Genomic DNA, 6,000 nt, shown 5'->3' with positions numbered 1-6,000 from the left:
CTGCCAGTGAGAGGCATTACAGCTAACCAGCCAACACCGCAGACTCGCAGTAAATGCCACTCTGAAGGCGTCCTTCAGATTAATTATCCAATAAATTTTACATTGGTATGATCATATTGCCAGAGTTCCTAAATTTATTTGGAAATGTCCTTCTCAAAGCCAACACAGTAGCAACCTCTGCTCCTAGTGCTTACTGTGGGGGGAAAATATGAAAAACATTTTAAGGCTTTCATGAAAGAATATGGTAGAATTGTGTAAAGACAAAACCTGATCTATTTTTAACACTTCGTCAGGAGGCTTCATGCCGAAAAGTATTTTAATCATGCTATGCCCAACAAAATAAAGGCATTTTAATTACAAAGAAGATGAGTGCCTTGATATTTCTACAACTTTTTTTTTAAATCAACCAAGCCTGTCACCAAAGAGCACCATCTTAAAAACCTAGACAGTTGTAGGAAGCACTCCAACTGGACTTCATTCTGAAACTTTATGTATAATGTTGATGCACTGTTGTTCAATGCTTAATTGAGGGGGGGGGAGCCGTAAACGAAACACACCAATGTACAGAGAAAAAACAAAACAAAGCAGACAAAGGAGGACGAAACACCATGATACATAGTGCACTACTGATTTGCTACAGATCTGTCGTCTGTGCGCTTCAGTCTGTGGGCTGGGCCTCACACCCACCCCGTCTGTCTGCCACACTTAAATAAAAGTCACGATGTGACAGCTGATGGATGCGAAGTGCACGAAGGTAGGGTTTCCTTTCGGTGCAAAATGTTTTATTGCTTAACAAAAGGGGGCAGGCAGTATCACAATCCTGGAGATAGCGACCCCAGCACTGAAGAAGAAAGAACGGAAGAAGCGAGAGCCTAGCGACTCAGAGGTGAGTGACTTTGACTTATGATGTCTTTTGTACCACCGTATGAACAGACAGTCATGATCTGGAATATCTAGAATGATGGATAACTGTCATATCAGAGATGATATTTTGATGGAGATGATGCATTTTAATGGAATACAATATTACAAAAAAATTGCACCTGCTTTGAGAAAAGATGGCACTTTAAAAGACCACCAAGGTAAATACAACCACTTGAACTTAAAAGCAAGAAACTTGAAATAACCCAAAATGTGTTTGGTAGTATATGATATATATGTGAGAAAATATGTCTGTTGCCTTACCTGCTATATTGCCTTAGTGTTTCATTTTTTTTTAAATCTATCTACAGCATGTGTTTTGTGTATGTGTGATAGATTGATAGATAGAACAGATGCAAAGAAGCAATTGTGTAGTAAGACATCTAAAAGCTGAGTGTTTATAAACAAAATACAGTCATTATTGGGTATCCAGCAACAGATCTGGGTAACTCTAAACATGTACAGTAATTGCTGAGTACTTGCAAACAGATAAGAGTTCTTCCTCGAACTGTTGCCAAGCAGCTGTCATTATTTCAAGTTGTTAGAATTAAGAGGCATATTGTGAGAGGTGGAAATCTACACTAATCCGACACTAAATCATTCCAGTCCCTTTTATCATGAACTGACACTACTCACCCTCACTCATTTTGTAGGTAGTCTTGCGCAATGCATCCAACGTAGTAGCCAAAAACCTGTCAAACACAATAGTTAGGAAAATTAGATGCCTTACTTCTGGATTAAAACTCAGCAAACTGCCATACCACTCTACATAACTGGCATGACCAATTGTTAATTGGTCACTCGGTTCCACGAGTACATCAGTGCCAATGATGTATCAAAAGGAGATGTTAAAAACACAATCTCCGCCAAACATATCCCACCACCTCCGTCAGCCAACTTAAAGACACAGATCAGTGGTTGTTGTAGTAAACATTAGCGCCTATCAAAGCAACCCCTGTGTCGGCTGTCATTCCAACAATAGCAGCCATGTTAATTAACGAGACTTAACACTTCTGCGTCCCTGCTCATTAGATTCTGTAGTCGCCATACTCACAACTCTATATATAAAAAGCATGTGCTCAATGTTCCAATCCCATTAGAATTTTATTGAGGTAACATCCAAAAAGGAAAACTGATTGACAGGGTGACGTGGTCGATATGATGTCTAGTTTCATGAGGCATGTGACCTATCAAGCACCACAGGAGGGAGCAAGAGAGGGAGAACGCACCCCCCTTCCTCCACCATTTGGGAGAGGACTGCTAAGGATCTTGTGAAGCCTCGAACACAGTAAATGTGTTTACTATCGGTTTAGCATTACCTCAGATGCTGTAGGGATCAGATCAACATCTTTATATATCTTTTATTGGTCAAAGAGCTGTGTTTTAAGGTCAACCAGATACTAAGCACTAACAAAAAACGGACATTGAACGGGAGAACTGGAGCATTACAACATGATGAAAAATCTTTAAATTGACATCCATTATCCCTTTCCCTTCAATCTTATTTGTTTTAAGTAAACAAATACTTCACCCTAAAATGAGTCAAAAATACAGTAAAAAATCAGGTGCAGACTCTGAGTACTTGTATACTCAAATTTCCAACAGTTTATTTTTTCCTGACACTCTTCCGTAGGACCTTTCAAGGAAAGACGGAACAGCATGTGATTTACTTTCAGCATGTCAGCATCAGATTCTTGAGGAAGATGTACTGCTGCAGTCTTACAACTGGTATTGGAGCCAGGCTGTGAACTAGCACACTGAAGTCAGCTCCACAGAGTACTTAGAAAAATATCACCACTGAGATTGAGTTTCACATTCCTTGTTTACACACACAAGGCCTACCTAGCTGGGTGATGCACTAGACTTAACATGGCCTACCAACAACATTATGCACTCAACTATTCTTGAGCACAATCCACGTTGGTATTGATTACTTCAAAGACTAGGCATGAGTCTTGGCATGAGGTCATTGATGACAAGACAGTTGATTAATTCCTTTGATTATGTCCAACCCATCTGCAAAGAGGAACGCTTTACAACTTTCCTGAAATAGAGTGACTGAGTGACTGGTTGAAGCCAAAGAGGCTGAGCAAACACTCAGGGTGTAGTACCGTGGGCTGTCAACGGACAAATCTGCAATGATCTGACATAGCAGAGACTAACACAGACTCACAGACACATGCTCTGCAAGACAGATACCTCCTCAACCTTAACATGTCCTCCATCTCAGCCAGTGATCTGGCCCAGCCATGTCTGGGCCATGGTGACTCCTAGTATAAATAACAACGTTAATCCTTGCCATGTCACGTTCCATGGCCCATGATCACACTCTTCCTCACACCCCGGTCGGCCCGATTGGTGTCCGCTTGCAGGGCCCACGCCATGGGCAATTTTTGAAACCGTGTAAATGTGACTCATTTAAAGCGGCTGTGAGTAACATTAGCATGTCCTGACACCTCCAACAAGGCTGAAGACATAGGAGACTAATCCCCCGTGGACGTGTGTACATGGCTAATGCATACTGCACTGGAAAGGACTGGTTGCTTCACAGTCATTTATATCAGTATTTGTGGGTTTGGGACACATTAGCAATATTACAGAGGCACAGACAATGCATCCTGTGAAAAAAAGTATGGATCATTAAGGTCTGTATATAGAGTGAATATTCCAGGCGCCAAATGTCTCTCAGGTTCACAGTCATTTACATCAGTAGTTAGTTGTGTGTTTGGGACACATTGCCAAAATCACAGAGGCACAGACAGTATATCCTGTGAGAAAGTGTGGTAATCATCAAGGTCAATATATATTACAGACGACAAATGTCTAAAGAGAAATGTAAATAAGAGTGCAGCCATGACACTAGTGGCACTAGGGACCTTATTTCTCCAGAGACTGTAACCAATCACCTGTAATAACCATTCTGAAAATACCTTTGGATTTAATTATCAGCTATTTGCATTGTAATGTTTTTTTAATGTAGCAGATCTGTGTCTGCAGATCTTGTGGCTCGTTTCACCAAAAAATTAAACAACACAGATGCTGTTGCTTACTAGCAACTCTAAGTAGAGCACTTGTATTAATCCCAAAGGAAATTAAGGTGTCGGTCAGGTTACACAATAGATGTCCAAAAAACGTATTATTTACACACACACACACACACACACATTTACACACATTTACACACACACACACACACACACACACACACACACACACACACACACACACACACACACACACACACACACACACACACACACACACACACACACACACACACACACACCTTGATCTTTGTGGGGCCCACTCATTGACTTCCATTCATATTTACCCTAACAATAGCTGAAGTATGCTAGTACCAGTAACTACAAAAATAACCCCAGCAAAAGGGGTCAAAACATGAAGGGTCCACGATTTGGGCCCAGACATGGAGCGAGGGCCCCACCTTGTTGGTGCTCCAATAGCAGTGGTCTCACGAAGGTAGATTGGTGCCGCACACGTACACACACACACACACACACACACACACACCAGCAGCAGCAGCAGCGACTGAATATGAATATGGAAGGTGCCACGTAACCAACATAGTCCAAAAAGCAAAGTTTACTATCCTGGGTCCAGAAAAAGAACGTCAAGCATCCATACTGTGACACAAAGAGAAAGAGGTGATTAAACTATATGACCTCTCTCTCTCTCTCTCTCTCTCTCTCTCTCTCTCTCTCTCTCTCTCTCTCTCTCTCTCTCTCTCTCTCTCTCTCTCTCTCTCTCTCCCTCTCTCTCTCTCTCTCTCTCTCTCTCTCTCTCTCTCTCTCTATTAAATAGCCCTGCCCTATGCTGCACGCCTACCATGTGTCTCCTTTCTCTGCCCCGGAGCAGCGGCGCCAAAACCACCTGTGCCCTGTCCATACATTACGCACTGATCAGGACAAGTGTGTTCAGAAGGACAGAACAACTGTTCGTCTGTTTTGGCATCCCCTCCAAGGGCTTGGCACTGTCTAAACAGCGATTGACTCGATGGCTGGTTCAGGCCATCACCCTGGCTTATGAGTCTCAGGTGCAGGGCTTGACACTAACACCCGCAGGTTAGCCAAATGCGGGTGAATTTCGGCGTTGACTAGTAGATACCGAAGGTTCACTAGCCATTCTGGCCGGTCCGTTACTATTCTGAATGATGAGGCACCGCATTTTGAAGTTTTTTCCCTCGGACCGTCTTTGCTACAAAAGCAATACAATGCGATTTCGCGAGCCTACAATACCCATGAGGCACCTGTGTCACGTGTCACCTGTGTCTCACGCACGCCAAGAATCTCATAGAGCTATCTTGCGAAGAGGAGAGGCAGCGAGCTACCGGCACATCAGCGTGCATTTGGAAATGTCACTAAAAACCTTCACGTGAAAATAAAGTAGCGACTTTCATCTCAACTGACTTGTTTTGCGATCTGTCATTAGTAGGCTACAATACTTAATAGTAGTGGACATTAAAATGATCAAGGCGAGAGGAAAACACGTCAGTTTGTCTAGTGAAAGTCTCGAGACTAATTAGCGCAGTGATAAGACAAGGACACATGCGCCATTAATAATGTTCGGTTTAAATTATTTTCTGATTTGCTTGTATGTCTTCATACCTTAATATTCCTCCACGTTTCTTGTGCTGTTGTTCCCGACTGTCAAACCGGGCTTAAACAACGCGCAGTAGTAGCCTTTATATTATATTATATTATATTATATTATATTATATTATATTATATTATATTATATTATATTATATTAGCCTACATTACATTATTACAGCCTATTAAATAATTCATTAAAGCTGCTATGATGGTTAAGAAAATTATGGCTAGTGAAAAGGTCCAATGGCTAGTGAGTCAGGAAAACCACTAGCCAAAATGGCTGGTAAGCGAAAAAGTTAGTGTCAAGCACTGCTCAGGTGCGCAGGGTTCTGGGCTCAAGTGGGTAAGGCCTACGGGTCGGGTATTGAAAGGGTTTCATTCGATACTGGTGCCAAATCGATAATTTTAAAACAGTGCCGGTTCCTAAACTGTGTATTTAATCTGTACTTTTCCACAAAAAAGGCAA

The 6,000-nt window shown here is 41.9% G+C and overlaps 1 protein-coding gene across 2 annotated transcripts in view; it reads left to right on the top strand.

The window, feature by feature from the left end:
* Positions 1-767: 767 nt before the first annotated feature.
* Positions 768-6,000, top strand: part of LOC134462890 (immunoglobulin-like and fibronectin type III domain-containing protein 1) — a 63,650-nt gene continuing 58,417 nt past the window's right edge. Inside the window, exon 1 of one of the 2 annotated variants that reach the window (XM_063216131.1) lies at positions 768-886. The gene's annotated coding sequence lies outside the window, so the exon portion shown is untranslated. The remainder of the gene's footprint in view (positions 887-6,000) is intronic. The other variant, XM_063216132.1, reaches the window with a different exon arrangement.

This window comes from Engraulis encrasicolus, chromosome 14 (assembly GCF_034702125.1).
Source record: "Engraulis encrasicolus isolate BLACKSEA-1 chromosome 14, IST_EnEncr_1.0, whole genome shotgun sequence".
Classification (NCBI taxonomy): domain Eukaryota; kingdom Metazoa; phylum Chordata; class Actinopteri; order Clupeiformes; family Engraulidae; genus Engraulis; species Engraulis encrasicolus.
The sequence above is the reverse complement of the archived record's forward strand: the minus strand, read 5'-3'. Positions and strand labels throughout refer to the sequence as shown.